General features: G+C 40.2%; 1 long non-coding RNA gene across 1 annotated transcript in view; it reads left to right on the top strand.

Annotated features, from left to right (window-relative positions):
* Positions 1–3,540: 3,540 nt before the first annotated feature.
* LOC137482962 (uncharacterized) overlaps positions 3,541–19,676 on the top strand; it is a 113,328-nt gene continuing 97,192 nt past the window's right edge. Inside the window, exons 1-2 of the long non-coding RNA XR_011004290.1 lie at positions 3,541–3,678; positions 3,766–3,857. This is a non-coding gene — a long non-coding RNA (uncharacterized lncRNA). The remainder of the gene's footprint in view (positions 3,679–3,765; positions 3,858–19,676) is intronic.

Raw genomic sequence — 19,676 nt, 5'->3', positions numbered from 1 at the left:
AATAGTGCTAATGACTCTCATTTCTTATTAGTTGGAATTAAATCTAATGCAAGATTGTATGAAAAAGTGTTACTGCCTGCTGAAAGTAACAAAAAACTGTTGAAGTCAGTTTTCTCTTGTTTTTGAAGTCAGGTGGTGCTGTGGTGTTTTAGCCTAACTGGCCTATGACAGGAGGATTTTCAAGTGAATCTGAAAGGCAGAACGTTTTAAGTGTAGTAAGAGGGTTTGGTATTCCTAGAAGTATTGCAGCAAGCACTGAGATGTTGTAAAAAGAGAACCAAAAAAACCCTCCTAAGGCTCAAGATTTACAGATAATCTGCACTAACCAGTCGCTATAGCTACACTAGTAAGTAGCTGTGAAAAGTTTTTTCTTTAAAAATCGTGCCAAAATGTGGCCAGTGGAAGAAAGTGTTGTGATAAGTGGTGCAAAAGAAGTTTGCATACCTCTGTTGCTGTCTAGACTTCACAAGTGACCTTGTTGAAAATGTGAATTATCTATAGCAGGTGACACATCAAAATACTTTCTGGAAAGAGCCCCAGGCTTTGGCTTTTCAAAATCCAAATCTGGACTGCTGGAACATAAGCATAAAAATTGCAAACGAGTTGCATGACTCAGACATCAGACTGAGGAGTAAACTATATGCCAGTGGTAGAGGAGAAGATTAATAAAAATCATAGATATTTGTATGAGTAATTTGAAACATCAGTAGTATAACCACAAATTAAACTTCATTAGGATGCTTAAAAATCAGGATTCTAGATAGCTTAAAGCACAGTATAGTGTTCATTGTGGTTCTGGATAGAAAGGCATGTGGAGTTAGACCCCTGTAATTCCCTTTTTTATTTGTACAGACACAGAAGCAAGAGGCAGAAATTAGTCACGATGATTTTATACCCACGTCCTCAATTTATATCCAAATCCAGGCTTTACATGTCACTGTCAAGGCAAAATTGCATGAATTTTTCTCTTAAAACAAAAGCCAAACACTCTGCAAAAGAAACCCCGATAACAGTGCTCGTATTTCTTTCCAACCTAATGTATTTCTAGTTTCAGAGCCTGCCATTACTTTTGCTGTATTTCTTTGTGACAGAACATTGCATTCAGGCCCTTAGGCTGCCTTTCATCCTGGCATTCAATAATAATGGACAGAGTGTAAAGATCTGTAATCAAAAGGTAAACACTGCAGCATTGTGTACAAATAACTCTTGAGATATTTATCCTGAAAGACATCCAGGTTAACATTTTAGCTGAGGACACCAGGGAAAACCTTCCTGGTGGTGAGTGAGTTCCTTTTTTGTGTTTGTTTTTATTCTGTCTGTGCTCAGCTGTTTCCTGAGCACACTGAGCTGTGTGAGCTCTCAGCAGAGCTGCTGCAGCAGCGAGGCCATTTTAATGTGACAGCTCTGAAATTCACCCACTCCTGTTTTATTCCTGTCCTGATTCCCCTTTAAGCAGCAGGTGCTGGAGGGGTCCTACTACCCTGTCTAAACATAAATGTTGTGCCACTTTAGCACTGCTGATGTCACTTAATCACTTCTGTCCTCACAGACCTGGCAGCAGATGCAGTTAACCTGGTGCACACACACTTCAGTTCCATCACTTGTTCCTGTTTGCCAAAAGGACTAAGCCCTATGGTATAAGGTGCTTTCTAGAGGTCTGTTTATCCCTGTGACCTATGTCATTCTAGGAATTACACCCTAACTTGGTTATGAGTGTGCAAGTAGAGGAGACAGCTGTCTAAGGAGCCAACACAAATCAAGGAAGATTAAGTGGGGTGATGAAAAGCAAGAGACAGCAGTAATTTCTTTGGTTTTGCAGAACTATAAAAACCTGTATCAAGTGCCATAGTTTAAAGGCATCTGAGGAGACAGACCCACTGGACTCCCTGCTGCAAGGCCTGCTGACAGGCTCCAGGGTCTCACCTATGCAGAAGACAGGCTGCTCTATTGCCTTGGACAGTGCCTTGTGCATGGGAAGGTGCCGTGGGGATGAGCTGCAGCCTCCTGGCGAGTCTCTTAATCAGGCACATTCCTTGGATGCCTCCACTTCTTTATAAAAAATTTGCTTCATGGCCATCTGGCACTCTCTGACAACATCTGTGACATTACCCTCTTCTTCATCATGTGAGCTTCTGCAGGGACACTCACAGCACCACCACTCATAGAGGCCAATAAGGAACAGAAGTAGAAGCAGCTGCTGTCTAGTCTGGGCATTTGTGGGCCTCTGATCCCAGTTTAACTTTGCCAAAACTTTTGAGCCTTTAAAGAGACTTGCCGGGACTCATAACTCTCATCAGGCTAACTTCCTTATATTTTAATGTTCTATACCCCTGGAATCCAGGCAAGTGGTTAAAAATTCCTAGGTAAGTTACATATGAGCCCAGATTTTATAAAGTTTCTTCTCTGCTACCCTTAGATATTGCTGAAACAAAGCCATAGGGAGAAGATTGTCTCTCTTACTAGAGAATATAGTAATTGTTTATCTTGTTATTCACTTGAACTTGGATTAGATGCAAAATGAGAGAGTAAAGAAAGTGAGAATTTAAGTCATGTTTTCCAGTCTTTTCATTTTGCTTCTATGTTTTTTCAGCCCTTGTGTGCATGATAAAGTGAGCACTCTGTACAAAAGGTACTTGGGCCTCGGACAAAACATCAAGTGAACTCATGATAAATGGAGTTGTCTCAGCTACAAACTCATGGTACAGCTCCTAAAAGTGATTCAGCTTGGCCCCAACAGTGGGATGTGGAGCCCTGAATCTCAATACCCAGTGCTCTCAATGTCTGCTTCAGTACACAGCCTGTTTCTTCAGCTTTTCAGCTGTCTGATCTCTTGTACACAGCTGCTACCAGGCAGCTTCCTGCAAGTATTTCAAGATTTAGCTGATGCTTATTGTGTCTGTAGTATTCGTGTCCGTTGTTTAATCCCAGCTGGCAGCTAAACACCACGTAGCCACTCACTGAGTCCCCTCCTTCTTTCTACTGGGGAGGAGAATTAAAAAAAAAAAAAAACAAAAACAAAAGATGGGCTGAGATACTCACAGTTTGAGATAAAAAATAAAAAAAAAACAAAACAAAAAAAAAAAAAACCAGAGGAGAGAAGGTATGAGGAATAAAACCCAAAAGGAGCAGGTGGTGCACAATGCAATTTCTCATCACCCACTGATGGATGTCCAGCCCATCCCTGAGCAGTGATCACCAGTTCCTAGCCAACTCCCCCAGATTGTATAAAGGACATGACATCCTATGGTGGGGAATATCCCTCTTGCCTTATTTTCAGGTCAACTGTCCTGCCTCTGCTCCCTCCCAGCTTGTGCACCTGTGCTGACAGGGCAAGGAAACCTGAAAAATCCCTGTGTGTAAGCACTACTTAGCAAAGAGCAAAACATATCTGTGTTATCAACATATTTTAACACTCAATTCACAGCACTGTAGCTGCTACTAAAAGAAAATTAATTCTATCCCAGTGGAAACCAGGATATGACCCTGGAGGAAGCAGGCTGGGCAGGGTGGAGGTGGCAATGCCTGTTGCTACCCTGGCTCTGCTCTCCCCCAGTGCTTGGCAGCTCAGCCTCCTTGTATGTGATGTGCTTATGATGAGGGGAGAGCAGGATAAATGCCCTGAGCAAGGTGGAAGCAGGGAGAGAATTGTGGTGTTCCCAGGGCTGCTCAGGAAGCAGGGTGAGAGTGCTGACATGTCATTAGCCTCTCAGGATTGTATCTGGGCTATCAAATCTTATTTATCACTGTTATGGCTTTCCTTTCAAGGTTTCCTTGGCTTTCTGTATCTCCTGTTTTGTTTTCTGATAAAGAACTGAAATACCATGGAGACAAACTCCTTATAAACACCAAGCAGACAGGTAGGTCAGCCAGTTTTCAGCACATTATTTTACATGACATATTGAGTGGGAGCACAGTGAAGGCTGGCAAAACATCCAGTTATACTGAAACCAATCAATTGTCTCATGCAGTGGATACAGATGATTCTGTTCATAATAGAGGAGGAATAATCTCTCTGAGAAACCAGAAGTGACATGCTGTGTGATGCATCTCTCTGTTACAATTTGAAAAATCAGATAATTTAATTTTATTCTCTATTTGTTCATACTGTTTTAAACAGCAGCAACTTTAATCTGCCTTCCCATAGTCAGAGATTACTAAATCATCATTAATTACATCAAAGTTAACAGGAATACTTACAAATTAAAACCGTATTCACTAAGAATAAGTCTGGGTGAGTCACATTTGTATTTTTATCCTGAGGTATAAAATTAAAAAAAGGAAAAATATTTAATTCTCATGACAACCTGTTGGTGACAGCAAAGTTACATTTAAGTACAGCATGCATTGAAAAACAAGCAGAAGTAAACCAAGCTGAGCCCTGCATATTCTCAGAGAGAGGTGGACTCAACAGATTTTCATTAAATTGCTTAATTATGTTTATATAAAAAGCACCTGGTTTCTTCTAGTTTTAAAGTGACTGTCTGACCTAGCAATGCCTTGGCTAAGTAAAACAGTGACTGCAAAGAAAATTGCAGATGGTAGGGTGGGGAGAACCCATTGTTTCTTTTAGGGAAGAACAAAAATTCTTAGAGAGCAAATGAAACCTCATCTTTCAAATGGAGTCACTGTGTGGTCCCACTTTGTGGGCAAATGAAAGGATTGTGGTCAGGTGTGGGGCATGAAATAGCACTTAAGTTGATTAGATTTACATCACCTATTTCTTAAAGCCCAGGTTGGGTTAGGAAGTGTTTGGTCCTGCTGTGCCCCATGCCTGAGGAGATACGGGACCCTCCTCCGAGCTCTGAATGGGCATCTTGAACAGCAGATTTCAGGTAAAGATATTTATTTACCTAGGGCATGTGTTGTAGAAAATTGTCTAAATATAAGCCCAGTTAATGGTAGATAAGGTAGTATGGTTAGATATGTATCACATATTTACTGAAGTTGGAAAAGAGACCAAGGTCTCTTTATTTTCGGGGACAAATTTGCCCTCTGCCCCCTTGAGTTCACTGGATTTAGAGAACTAAAATTGTTCATATGAGGGTTTATTGAGGCCTGAAATGTTGCCAACAGTCAAACACTGAACAAATATAGTTTCTTTGGCAAGCCTGGCTTAATGATTGAGTATTGAATGATTTATAATTTCTCTAATAAGGCTCTTTCCCCCCTCTTCTTTATCCTCTACCACTGACAGTAATAGGCTCTTTTGCACAGAGCATCTGTATCTAAGCAGGATGTTGGGAGAAAAATTCAGCTGAAACACAGCCACAAAAAGGTCTATGCAAAGTTTACTGTGAATGGAAAGCATGATGTTTCATAAAGCAGCAGCTGAGTCACGGTTGACTGTAGCTGGGATTCGTCCTACCTTTCCTCAGATAAGTGGATTGCAGTGGATGTCTTTGGAGTTAAATGTCATGAAGGAAGATGGAGGAAAACGAGTAAAGAAACAGACTTGGTTTGGCATTTTTTGGGTTGTTGCTTTTTTTTGTATGTGTTTTAGGATACAATAGTGTAAGTGGTAAAATGAAGTGATGGGCACCTTTAATTTTGTCTGATCAGCCGCAACTCTAGATTTTCATACAGATTTCCTGGAGATGAATCATCAAGTCAACTTAAAATATGTGAAATGATTGATACCATTTTTCTGTTGAGAAAGCCACATTTAGTTAAACTGCAAGCTTCCCCTAATGAAATAATCTGCAAAAATGTGGATTGTTGTCCACAAAATGCAGAGAGGCTGAAAAACAAAGCATGTTGATTGCTAGGAAAGACCTATTTTTGCTGACAATCAGGGCTTTTTATTTCAAGCTGGACAAAAATTTGGACGTAATTTTGTAAGCCAGTTGCAACAAGTCTATGACATTTCAGGAACTACAGGGATTGTGTATTCAGGGGAAAGAAAGCTTCACCCCAAATTTTGACCTTTTTCATCTTCTTTGTGCCAGTTTGAGCAGATTCAGTGATGTTTTTCTCATTCTTGTGGAAATAGTATTTTCCCCTGTGTTCTTGCTCTACTGGAACATTTTGTATTGACAAATCTACAGAAAGGATTATAAGAAATTAGGGTATCTTTGCAAAACCCGATAAGCCATATTATCACTCCCTGTCTCAGGAGGGGAAAAACAGGGTGAAATGCTTCAGTTTTTCTCTAAGGACAGGAATTTCTGAAACCTGTAAGTGGAAAACCTGAAATACCTGATTTGTTGGGCACTTTTGATAAAATTAGCTTTTTCTCAGAATTCTCATGTGCTGAGGATGACTTTACTACTTTAATTAACAATGTTTTAAAAGGGTACAAAGACTTTTCCTGTTTCTGAACTCTGACTTGCTCAGTTGGTGTCTTCCTCCTGTCCCCTTCCCTCCTCCATCAGATGAACTGTTCTGCTAAAAGGCCAATTTAGTCATTATAAAGGAATTTTCATAGTCATGATGAGGTAAAGCAGGGTGTGAAGATGTAGGAGTCTGTATTTAATGGGGAACTGATTAAAGGAGGATTGATTGCTGAGCAGATAGTTCAGACAGGCATGCATATGTAAAAAGAAAATACACATATGCATATGTATGGCTCTCTCAATGTGATACTAATTGATGGAGGGAGTATAGATGTTAAATTGACATCCACTTGGAGGGCTCCCTGGAACATGGATTACCAGTAAATCCAGCTGCCCATCTCCAGTGCCATTATGCTGTCCCTGATTGTCTTCTGTTGTGATGTGACACTGCACTGCCCTGCAAAGTGCAACAGAATCTACCCTATTGCATTGGGAAGAGGGAGAATAAACTTTTGCTGTCTCTCACTTTGGCTGGCAAGTGTGTTATCAGCTCTTGCAGTGTTTGAAGCGGGTTGAGAGGGTAAGTGTCCATGGTTCACTAGTTCAGCGTGTCTGTGCTGATAATGCAAACTAATGTGTGGTTAAATCTCCCAGCAAGTTATTTCTCTCTGCATTGGAGCACTGTACAGGGAACTGGAGGTACACAGATAGACGTGGGTTATAGGCACAAGAAGAATTATCAAGTCAATCTAAATAAAGACAATACTCATACAAGTTGCTTTCTCTTGACAGATTCTGGCAGTGGGGAAATTGAAGGTAAATGTTCTTATTGCATTCACTTGCAGGTAAAATAGACCATTTTGCCTAATTCTTAAATTAACAGCCATAGCCCTCGATTTTGGATCCCTGCTCCTGTAATGTAAATGATTTGTCCAGGGCTGGTGAGGCTGCTGGGGAGATTGAAGTCAAAGGAAGTGCAAAAGCAGGGAAACCTCCACTCCTCGGTCCCACTCTGTCAGCCAACAAGGGGAAGAAGGAGCTCTGCAACGTAAGTGGTATGGATGTGTTTGGCTGCCAGTCTTTTGTAGCTGATAAAAAGGAAAGCAAAGCTAGGAGCAATTCTGAGAGAGGGTAGTGGGGATTTTTGCCTTTTGGAAGGGCAACGATGAATGTGATTGTTTTTCTCGAGATAGCTGGCATGTGAACAGAACTGTTCTTGTTCTCCACCCAGTGCTATCCTGGGGACTAGAAATTACTTTTGAAGTTATGTGTAAAAGTTAACTCTCGTGTGTATGTGTTGTTGGAAAGGCTCTCTGAGTTACAGAAGCATGGTGGAGCTGAACATTAAATCTTGAATGGGGAAGGAATCATGTGGGTGAAGCTGTGCTCTGTGCTCCTGCTGAAGGCTGCCTGGAGGGAGCAGTCTGGCTGGGACATGAAGACGACTGAAGCAAAGGTAACCTGGAGGGAAAATGAGTCATCATTTTATTCTTCATTTGTTGTTGCAGATTGTGAACCTAAGCTTGCATGTGTTGTCAGCTGGGTGCAGCCTGGACTATGTTTCTGTTTCTGTCATTGACTTATCTCAGTAGAAGCTACTGTTTCTCCAGATGTTATGATAGTTTGTGTATGAAGATGATACTGCAAGTTGTTTTAGTGAGAGAACCTGGAGAAGGTCTTTGCATCTGAGCAGTGTGATTATTCTGTGTCCTGTAATAACAGCTCTGGTTGGTTTGTTTTTGTAGGATCTCAAATCCAAGAGATAAGGCAAGAAGAGTGTGGGAGTTAATTTATAGTTTGTTCTAATGTGTTTCCTCTATCTTTAATGTATTTTATTGTGATCAGATAATGTAAAGATTGACTTGGAAATGTCCCATTGACTGATCTGGTAAGGAGAAAACAGCACATGAACATGTTTTGTAAACAGTGTAACAGCTTCAGTGGCAAGGAACAACAGGCTTGGTTCTGCTCCAGCATCTGCCAAATGAAGTAACTGAAACTCCTATTTATTACACAGCATAAAAGAAATGGAATAATACTGTTAAGAGTGTTATCTTTGGAAAATGACTGCACCTCACTGAAGCATGACTATAATGATGGGGAATTATGCTGCTAAAACACACCAGTTTTGTGGCACCGTCATTAAAACATATACTCTGTGGTGTTCTTTGTAAAGGCTTTATTGCAGATACTCTTGTATTAACATATTGTCATGAGGCCAAAATTGGCATTGTCTTTGTCTGAAGCATTCTGGAGGGAAACTACAGTTTTTCCTGCCCTTTATCTAGAGCTTATAAATGAAAAAAACACTTAGTAGGATTTGTAGCCTTCATTAAATGATTGTGATACTGGATTTATCTTGTCCTATGGGTAAATGCTGCTTGTCCTTTCCATTTCTTTGCAGAGTGGTTCATATGAAGCACTCTCAGGACACAGCAAATGCTAATGGTAGTAGGATTATATTTTGGAGGAAATGAGACAAGACGGTTTTGTAACTACTTTGCTGCTTGTCATAACAACTAGCTGAGTACTATGGGTATGAATGTGGCTGTTGCCCACTTCTGTATATTTTCTGACTCGGAATCTTACTAAGGACCAGCTATTCACTATGGAAATTAAAGACTCTTGGATAGTGTTCTGATAAATGTCATTTTAATGGCATCAATCTGTTGCTGCCTGTAGCTCCAACCTACTTCTGAAGTGTGTTCTGTCCTCTTATCTCTAGTGCTGGATGCCAGGTGAAGCAGTAAGGATGCATCAACTTCCCACAAATTTAGAACTGCATTCATATTTGCAAATCATTACATTTTTTGGGGGAACATTTTAAAGTCATGCCCTCAATTTCACCACTTACTGCATCAGCTTTGAGGAAAGGGCCTTGTTTCACTGCTGGAAAGTAAAAGACTGTGTGTGTACTTAGCTGTGAATTGTTAGGGAGGTGTTTTCTGTGCTCCATGGCTTTAAACGTGCAGACAAGGGTGAGGCAATGCAGCCTTGGAGCCCTGGCAGTCATTTTACCTGCAGCTCAGCATCCTGCTGCAAAATGACAAGCATGCTCACTGCTCCTTCATGGAGACTCAATGTTTTGGCCATTTTATTCTGCTCATGAAAAACAGAGGCAAAAATATGGTTTTCCTATGCACACAAATCAAAGGAAGGTTCTTTGTTTAGTGCCTGCTTTGCTGTAGGAAAACTTATCTGATTGCAGGGCTGTTACATGGGGCAGCTTGCTGGAGGAAAGATTTTGGGATGGTAATGTAAAAACTAAAGTGGTAGGATGCTAATAGGGAATCACTTACATGTGGGAAGATGTCATGCTTCCACGGCTGCTCTGACATGTTCTCAAACTGCCCCTGTACCAGCACAAGCCAAGGAAAGCAATGCCTGATGCTCCCGCCTGCAAGTGCTGGACCCTCAAGGTTAGGAGTTGCAAGGTCATCTTGGAAAAGGAGCTCTCTGTCTCTTTAATTTTTCAAAAGTAAATGTAACCTTCTCTCTGTTCTCCTATACTCTCCATTTATTTTGTGTTGAAAAATGAACCCCTTTCCCTGCATCAGTGTGTTCTGCCACCTTCAGTTCTTGGGGGACAAAATGTAAATTTTGTTCCTTCGGAATTGTCATATAGTCATGAAAAATACAACTTCTTTTAAGAGTAGTGAGAGCAGGAATAGAGAAGTGTGTAATATCTTTTAAAAAGACAGTTCACCCACCCCTACCTGAGAAGTAATGCTGATCTCCATTACTAACACTCTTCCCTTTTACAGTGATTTTTTTCTTATTCCATTTCCCTTTGACCTTTTCTTCCAGGCTTCCTTACAGTCTTGCTTTCTGCCCCTTTCTCCTTAAATGTGAAGGCACACCAGGACAAACTGCAGGCATAGAGAAGGAATTTGGGGAATTCCTTGCAGGGAATTCAGACTGAGGCCCTCCTCACAGAAATATCAGTACTGCCAGTTCTCTGATTTTTCCATCTTCTTTTTCCATGCTGGACATGAGCTATAGCCAGTGGAAAACACATTAATAAATTATTTTCTGGCTTTGTGTCACTTTATCCATTCCCATATCTTCAAAGAATTTTGTCTCTCACCTGTTTGCAAAGGGCTGCGCTAATTCAGAAACTCCTGGTGAACTATGAAGACTTCTGCCTTTTTTTTTTTTTTTTTTTGTTTTGCCACCTACAGAGACTCGAAGCATCCTAAAGTTCCTCTAGAGGAGTATTTTCATTCGGGTGATTGTTGGCCCTAGAGTACAGTACAGTAGCATGAATGACAGAATATTGTGTTAACTTGTTTTCAGTGCCAGCTGTGCAGTTCTCCCCATCTCTTTCCCACAATCATGGTACTCAGTCCAGGAAAGTCTACTCACTTTTGGCATGTTCTGCATCCCTGTGGGCTCGTGGGGAGAAGAGGGTATGTTGTGCTGGCAGGAGCAGCTCCTCAGGTAAACCTCTGTAAGAGCAGGGCATTACTAATTTCAGTGTGTGTTACAAATGTGTCTCTGCATCTAATGACTATTTTATGTATACTGACCTTTATTTCATAGCTTTTATCACTATGATATCTTAGTGCTGAAAGCAGATTTTTGGCTTTGTAAGCTTTAGATATTGATTTTTCCTTTAACTGCCTCCTCTGATTTAAGGAAAAAGAGAAATATGTAATTTTAACTAGTGCAACTCATATCACAGCCAGATTCAATATTAATGTACTAGATGGGCATACATCAAATATTGCCTTTTAATACCCTTACCAGTGCTTTTAATGTATTTCTTTGTTCTGCAAGCTCAATATGTGGGGATTTTTAAAAACCTTTTTTTAAAAATAGGATGTTAAGTGGCATTTCATGTTGATTCTTAGCACTTTAATAGGTGTCTGCTATCAATAGCAATGTCCTGGAGGCACCCATTGAAACCACACTGCCTGCCCCATTTCTTTAACTGGAATTGTACTCATGCTTCTGATGTGGACATGATATTAATCAAGTCGAGTCCTTGGATATCATATGAGTCCTGGACTCTGTAAATAGAAATGTCAGTGGTGCTGGCAGTGAGCTGGGTGTGAGATCTTTTCTTTGTTACCCATGTTAAAATGTGCTGTGTCCTTGGGAGGTTATAGTGGAAGTCTTTGTTTCAGTCTGTTCCCCCCAAAAATAAGCTGAGTGCTATCCAAGATTTGACATATTTAAAAAGTATTAATCAACCTTCCTAATAGTTGCTATTCAGCTAATCACACTCAAAATGGCAAATGGTCGTAAAGATGTCAAAGAGATATGCAGAACACCCACGGTTTGAGCTCTTCCCATTCTCATTAAAATAAGCTCTTATGGCCCAGCTAGTGTAATCATGTGATAAAATACTCAAATTAAGAGCATTTAATAAAAAAACATGGCGGGGAGCTTTTTTAAAGATCTCTTTAGTGTATTTTTGCATTCAAGTTGAGGACATTAGAAATAATTTAATCATTGCCTGATTATACGAATGTGAGAAATAATGGGATCATTGCCTTATCACACGTGGGCTAATTCAAAGGCTCATTATTTATTTGTCAAGCATTAAGCATCAAATCAATTTGGCTTGATACTTGAAAACAGGAAATTTAAGATGAAATTTGAAAGGAAGATTAAGAAGTAAGATTAAGCCTAACAAGAGCAGAACTATTTTGCTTGCTAGAGTCAAGTCACACCTGCAAAAAAAAAATCACAGAATAGATGGATAAAGTCAGTCTTAATCTAATGGTAATGTATTGTGGAATGAATGGCTTATGGTTTTGGACAGAATACAATTTTCAGTGTCTCCACATCTTTAGTTTTCTTGTGATCCACAGATAAAGTTACTTTGAGGTTTCCAAACAAACCTTCTTTGCACTTACTTTTCCTTTAATGAAAATATTTTCCTCTTCATATTGGTTTATACACTGAATTCTATTATACACAATCACTAGAATAAAATCCATTTTTCAGTACTTTTGGGTTTGTTTTTTTTTTTTTTTTAATGATGACATGATTAGGGCTGGGATTCAAAAGCCCAGAGTTCAGTGAGTTGCTCTTCTATTTCTGTAGCAGTGTGGGTATGTGTGTCTATGTGGTGCTTTGTTTTCACTACAGAAATATGTTCTTTTATGTGTAAAAGCAGATTCAGAGAATGGACCTTCCAGAAACTGGATACCAGGCCTATCTGAAGAGGGAGAATAGGACAAAAGATGAATCCTTAGTTGGTGGCTTTGATGGAATTGTATCATTTTCCCCCTAAAGAGGAAAGAGTTTCGCTTGGGTCAGGAAGATTTTCACAATGTTAGAGAAGAATGGAGATATCAGTGTTAATTATGGAGGAGTGATCCTCTGCTGGTATTCCTGGTGGATTTTTTGTTGTCTGTGTTTGAGGTCTTGATTGTGAGAGAAGATGGTTTAAGAAAAAAAGGCTTGAGTTAGAAGGAGACCTTGAATTTTTCAAACCCAGTTCCTTTTCCTCTGAATTATCCAGAAGCTCTCTGGTTTGTCTGTTCACAGATTGTACAGCTTACAAACCTACCTGGTGGTCAGTTTACAGCTCTCTAAGAGGCAGAGAGGTCTCTGCTTCACTTCTCAGGGTTCTCCCCTTTCCAGCAGCTCTGCAGAGCCCTGGCTGTGCCTCCCTGTCCAGCCCTGCATGCAGGCACTGTTGGCTGTGTGTGAGAGCTGGGCTGAGCCTCAGACCTTTCCCAGAGCCCTGCCCTGCTGGGGCTTCCAGGCTGCAGCAGCTTCCCTGGCTCGGAAGCTTTGCCTGGTTGCCATAAGATGAGCAGGGGTACGTAAGGGTGTTAAGTCCCTGCATATTTTATGCTTGCTGAATTAATCTCACTTAATACGAGCTGCCAGACAACATTACTATAATTTATTTACATAACTTGAGGAATTTACTTCACATTAATTTAACCTTGCAGAATGTGTAACGTGTTTGTGCTGCTGCCCTGGGTTTCCTGGAGTCAGCCCTGCTCAAGTGTTTCTCAGTTTGTGATTGATTTGTCTTCCAGCTGCTAATGTGAAGGGTGAACCTAAACCCTGTTGCTACAAAGATCTGATACTTGGAGGTCCCTTTATTGTTGCATTTATTGAGTTAAATGAACTTCTCTGCCTTGTACTTAATTCAATGAAAAATATATTCCAATTAGATTTTTTTCCCTTCTAAAGCAACACCCACAATTCTGACCTTGCTTTTTAAAAAATAAAAATCTATACTTATAAGGAGGAAAACCTATATTTTCTTCAAGCACTTTTTTTTGGGTGTATTAAGAGGTTGATTTTTTCCTCACTTGAGGAAGCAGTACTGTGTCCTGCTACTTGTGTTCACAGTTAGACTGCAGTTCTGGTGAGGTTAAAATTGTCGTGGCATGAGAAAGTAGCAATGGATGGGTACCTGAAGCTCTTGGTTCTTCTCTCTGTGGGCAATGTTGTTACCCTGTGTCTCAATTTGAGGGCTTGCTGTCTTTTGATGTCGTTAAAAAAAAATCCAAACGGATTCTTCTGTAGCTTCCCTCTTTCCCAGTTGTCTGCAAAACCACTCAGTATTGGGGAACAGGATCTCTGCCAGATTAAGAAAAAAAGAAACATAAGATGTTAACAGTATAGATTTGTAGGCGCACAGTTTGTGGTGACTGGGATGGGGCTGGCCCAGCCTCATCCCCAGTGGCACAGCTGTGAGAAGCAGGTGAGCAGCACTGACAGCAATGAGCCATGGAGTGCCCAGGGGCACTGAGCAACCACCAAAGGGAGCAGAGGGCACACAGGGGCACTGCATGGACAGGAGGGAATAAAAGGTTGGGCTGAAGAACAAGAAGGGCAGGTGCTTGCAGCCTTCAGAAGTGGTATGGTGTTCCTCTGTAAGGGTTGAAGCTTTCTGAAATTGTATGGTGACACTGTGTGTTGTGGCTGTCTCAACTGTGACATGTGCAGTGACTGTGATACTCCTGCTCTCCAGGTTGTTTCTATTTTGACCTGATGTACAAGATCTATGGGATATAGTGTTAGAATTGTTATTGCATTTGAAACTCTAATATTAAATACATTTTTATAAATTATGAGGGACAAGCATGGGGAAAATTGGCTTGTTGCTATACTGTTTTAGGTGTGGCTCTTTGAGATGTAGGCTTTATCGCATTAAAAAGAAGCTTGAGCTGGAGAAACAAAAATTAACTTGATTTTTAAAGAGTGAAGGCACTAGGTGATGCAGGAAATCTGTCCCTTGTTTCTGCTTTTAGGGGTCATGAGGGGAAAAAGGACAGAAATATATTCAGAGTGCCCCAGTTACCAAAGGAGTGACCCAAAATAGGATTGGTAGAGCACCTCCTTTCCAGTACAGAAAATCCTGTTAGCTCATTAAGGAATGTGGATATCAAATTTACCTTCTCTGAGGTGCACACTGAGGAGGGAAGGTCCATTTAATGAAGCCAAGAGGTAGCTTGAAGCTCAGAATTCTTCTCATAAGGGAATACTCACATGGCAATAATAAAAACAAGAACTCACATCTGTACAGATCCCACATGTCTCAAAATTCTAAAAAAGAGCACATTTCTGACAAAATCTTGGCTCCTCTTGCCTCTGGGCAGGACTCTGCTCTCTCCTCCAGATCCCTGTGCCTCTGACAGCAAGGAGCTGGCTCAAAGGCAAGAAAACAAACTTTCTTGAAATGGAAGAAACAAGAAAGCAGATAAGCTTTTGCACAAATCAGTGTCACTGTGATCAAATTGTGTGCATTCCTATGAAAGAAATCTTTTCTTTTTTGTCCCTTTGCTGCATAGGGGAGAGGCCAGTTCCTGCTTGTGTTTATGGCATAAGCAGAATGCTTTGTCCAAAAGAACTTTCTCTCTGACATAGAATTAAATGTGAGACACCTTTCAATGACTCAGCTATGGAACTAACCCATTTTCTTCAGAATTTTACACTCAGTGTTCCTTTGTCACAGGAAAAAAGAGAATGAAACTATTTTTGGCCTTGTCCAAGCCACATTATCTTTTTCTCCATGTCCTCCTTCCCACTGGTGACAAGTTCAAGGAGAAGCCCAGGCATTTAGAGCAGGCTGAAGGTTTTGCTTTAAAACCACCTGATCTGTTTTATGGAGGAGGAAGATTAAGAGGCAGTCCTCCTCCAAGTGCTGAGTGGCAAGGTTTCGTCAGGCCTTTCCCTGCTGCTCTCACAGCCCCATCCTAGAGGTGCTCCCCTAGGGGAAGACAAAGTGTTGAGGTACAAAACTGTTGGTTTCTCGAGGTCAGGATTGAAGGCACTTGAGATGGCATTCCATGTTTGGACTCAGATGTTTATTATTTCTTATCAGTGAAAGAGTCTCACAACCATGAGTTCGGCAGCTTTTCATTAGGACGGCACAAAATGGCTAACAAACTCTTGTTACAAGGTCTTTTAAAACTAAACTGTCCAATTTAGAAATGGCACCTAGATTATTTTCCCTTTTAACCCAAAAACTGATCCCTCGAAGCCCGCAATGTGGACCTTTCTGTCCAATCACAAAACATCCCAAACCCATGAAGAAGAAGGAAGGTAAAGAAGAACAACCTACCTCCGCCCCAAAACCTCCATCTTGCTTCATATTTATTTCTATATTCTAAAACCCCAAACTCTAAGTTTTCCACTCTGTGATATTACACACTTTTAACCAACTACATACCCAGTAATCCCAGTGCTATCAATCAATTTTTAAAGTCTTCTCCACAGCCTCAGGTCAAATGCAGTGTTCTCTTGTGGGTCTGTGCCTTTCAGCACAGAAAGTCTAAACTTCTCAGCATTCAGGATTTCAACATCAAACCATTCCAGAACACAAGTAAGTGTCTCTTCTGGTTGAAAATAATTGAAAAATCTTTTGTAATTTTGGACCAGCACCTGAATTCTGAGGGAGGAGAATGCTTTATTAAGAGGACCAACAGACCCCAGTGGAGGGGCAGACATGATGCAGTTTCACAGCAGCTCTGCTGGGGTCAATGGCACTGCAGCAGTGCTCCTTTTGATGGCATGCCCCATAAAGCTTAGCACTGGGAAAATGATATTGCAGCAGAGAGATTTATGTTTGCAGTTCCTTAAAGCAATTTTATTGTGTTCTTGGTGGGTTTTACTATATTGGTGTAGTTGCAGCCACTGCTGTTCATGGAAGTTTCCTTTAGTAGTAGAAATATTGCCACAACTTTATTTCTTGCAAGTCACTTGTCAGGAAAGATTAATGAAGCTTCTGCTCATGAGGATAACACTTAAATGCTTAGTTATCCAAAGGTGCCGTACATGATAATTTTGATTTTCCTCTTTCTGTTTCATTTCCATGTCTGTTCAATTCTGCTTTGTAAGTGTCTGAGTTCATTTTCATTATTTCATTGTCTGTTCCAGTTAAAATCTTGATTTTCTTTGTCTTCTGTAGTTCTCTAGAGCATTATTTAACACAAGAAGGGGGTGCTTGCCATATCTATGTTGGAGAACAGGCTGCTCTTCCTTTACAGTCTCCTAATGGCCCAAAATCATTTAGCAGTACATGTCCCAGCTCTTCTCTGCACACATCTGTGTGTACTGCATAGCTGTAAGTTAAGGTAAACCCCATCATTTTTCTTTCAGCTTTTCACCTATTTGTTTCATTTAGAACACGATAGTTACATATGTAACTCATGCTCATGAATTCATGTTGTCCTCATGCAAAACTGGAAGTTCATAATATTGCTTTTCTTATTAGATGAGTGGGAAATTCTTTTAGTGCAGTACTCCCTTGTTTGAGTGTCACAGTAGTATAGATTTATTGCCATTTATAAGTAGATAATTTGCACTATCTCTGATTTTAATTAGAAGGCACTGTCTCTGTTGAGTAAAGGAAAGATGGACTTGAAGTTCTTTGCATAGTTCTGGAAATCTAAAAGATTTTCCACAAAAAAAATTCCAGTGAGAAACCTGTTGTGTTAGGTGCTGGGAGCCTTGTCCTGCTGTCGGCTGAGGAATAAACCCAGGGAAATGAACAGTTCTAAGAAATAACATGATGTTTCCTGAAATATGTAGTTCCCACATCTTATCCCAGTATGTGTAGGATCAGTTTTCCTGCTGCTCCATTCTGCAGCATTGTGCTGAAATCATCTGGAGTAGAGCACTTAATTTTATTTTATTTTATTTTTTTTTTAACTATGAGGAAAAAGACCTGACTTGGCCAGGTTTTGGGCAAAGAAGTATTTTGAAAGGATGAAATTGTTAATGAGGCCAGCTTTGAGAAAGTTGCCATTCATAGAAATTATATATTAGTAAGTTTTATGGCTTTAACTGTGCTCTACAGATTTATAATTCTTTTCCTCATAAAAATTTTTAGCTTTCATTCAGAACTAGGACATGCAAATCACCAGGGCCTATTAATGAGCACAGTGTGATAGATACAGGTTGAGAATGGAAGCTACGAGTTTTAAGAGCCTATAGTACCTTTGTTCAAATATTTAAACTGTAAAATGTAAGGACAGAACTTCCTCTACTGGATGCAAAGGAGGCTGGAAAAGTCAACATTTGGGTAAAGACTGCCATGGAGAAACTCTCAGGCTTTTGAGATCTGCCTGGTGAAGACTGCCTAAGGGAAGGGAGTGTTTTTCCTGTTGAGGGAACAGTGATGGGCCAAGTGTACCAGCAAAAGAGGGGCTGTGGGGCAGGCAGGGTGGCACTGCCCAAGGTCTGAGTGTGACTTTTAGGCATTAGGACATAGGGAAGAGTTTCATGGCTTCTTTCAATTTTTGTCTTTTTTTTTTTTTTTTTTTTTTTTTTTAATGTGATAGAGTTCAAGGTATGGACTTAAAGATGAAAACAGCCACAGAGGTTTCAAATTCAGCCCATCTGCACCATGATGGGTGAGGTGCTTTGGCTTTTTTCTGTGATGGAGGCACAGCTGATCCACTGTCTATGAATCCTTCATACTGCATCCCTGTCCAGTTTGACCACTGGGATGCTGTGAAGTCCTGCTTGAAACTGGAACCTTGTATTGATCATTTCTTTGTATTTTTTTCTCCTTTTCCTTTGGCGGGAAGATGATAGCACTTCAAAGAAGTAGGAAATCAAATCCAGGGACAGGAGAAGAGATGAGCTGTTAGAATTTGATGATAATAGCTGGCAGAGAGGGGAGTGAAGATAAGCTCTTTCTAAGAATAATGGCTATATATATAAGCAAGAAATAAAGTGATGGTCATCACAATCTAGTAGTGTCCAGAAGGCAGTTCTTATATATGTTTAAATTCTATTTATATATTTTTATAATTAAAAAAAAATTGCTCTTGAATACTACTTGCTGCAGTTGTTCTTGAATTCTGTCTTAATTTAGGTCTCCAAATTTGCTTCTAGGTAGAAGCTGGTACCAGATCAGGATTTAAAAGCAAAAACTCCTGAAGATGGACATGGTTTAGTGAAGAATAGCTCCTTTTTCTCTAGTTTCATCTTAATTAGGAGTGGCTGCTGTCTTTATAAGCATGTGATTTTGTAACACATATCTGATTTCTTCATGTCTTTACTATTGCAGAAGAAAAGGAGTTGTGGGCAGTCTAGATGGAGGTGAGCTCTTGCACTTATACTGGCAGTCTGATGTAACTTCCTTGGATTTGCTTCCCAAGTAAACCAAGGTACATTCTTAATTATTAGGATTTATGAGTCTTGTGCTCTCTTTCTTTTCAAAGAATAACTGCTGAGGACATGAGGAGTGCTGTGTGGCAGTTACTTGCAGATACAATACTGCTTTGCAAAATGATGTCATAGCTCTGTATGCTATGAGGAGGTGATTTGTTTTTATGAGGAATGGGTTATTCTCTGTGGAAGACATAAAGGCTGACATGTGGGATTTATTTTCTAAAGGGCTAATATAAATGAAATGCTTAAATCAGGCTGTATTTTCAAAGTTGGATGAAGTATGAGGCTATCCTTTTCTTGCTGTCTGCTTCTTCAGTACCTTTCTCTTCCAGTTAAAAAAATACAAATTTATTTTATTTTTACCTACTGTTCCTTATGCTTATTTCTAATTTGGAAACACAAGTGAGGACATCATCCATGTCTTACTCATGTCTTACTCCTTCTCCTTTTTCCTGGAGTTGTCCAAGGAGGTCTTGCCTTTGGTAAAGATCATATTTAATAAGCTTCAATCTCCACCATAACCTTCACTCTTTCTAATCTGTTCTTCCCTTAGTTATTTCCTGTAAACACTGACATGACCTTCCAGAGTTTTTTCCGCTATACTTTGTGGCAGTTTTGGTTTTGCTTGTCTGACTGTCCCCTTGGAAACAGACTCTGCTCTTGCTAAGTTTCCAGATGTGCTGGGGTTACACTGAAAGTGTTGGGAAGGACTTTGCTCTGCTTAAGGAAAGAAGTTAAGCTTTTGTCTTGAAAGGGTTGTGGCAGCAGCAGAACTGTTTAAATTGTTTATACTGCTTCATTTTC

The sequence above is a fragment of the Anomalospiza imberbis genome, chromosome 15, assembly GCF_031753505.1.
Source record: "Anomalospiza imberbis isolate Cuckoo-Finch-1a 21T00152 chromosome 15, ASM3175350v1, whole genome shotgun sequence".
NCBI lineage: Eukaryota > Metazoa > Chordata > Aves > Passeriformes > Viduidae > Anomalospiza > Anomalospiza imberbis.
The sequence above is the reverse complement of the archived record's forward strand: the minus strand, read 5'-3'. Positions and strand labels throughout refer to the sequence as shown.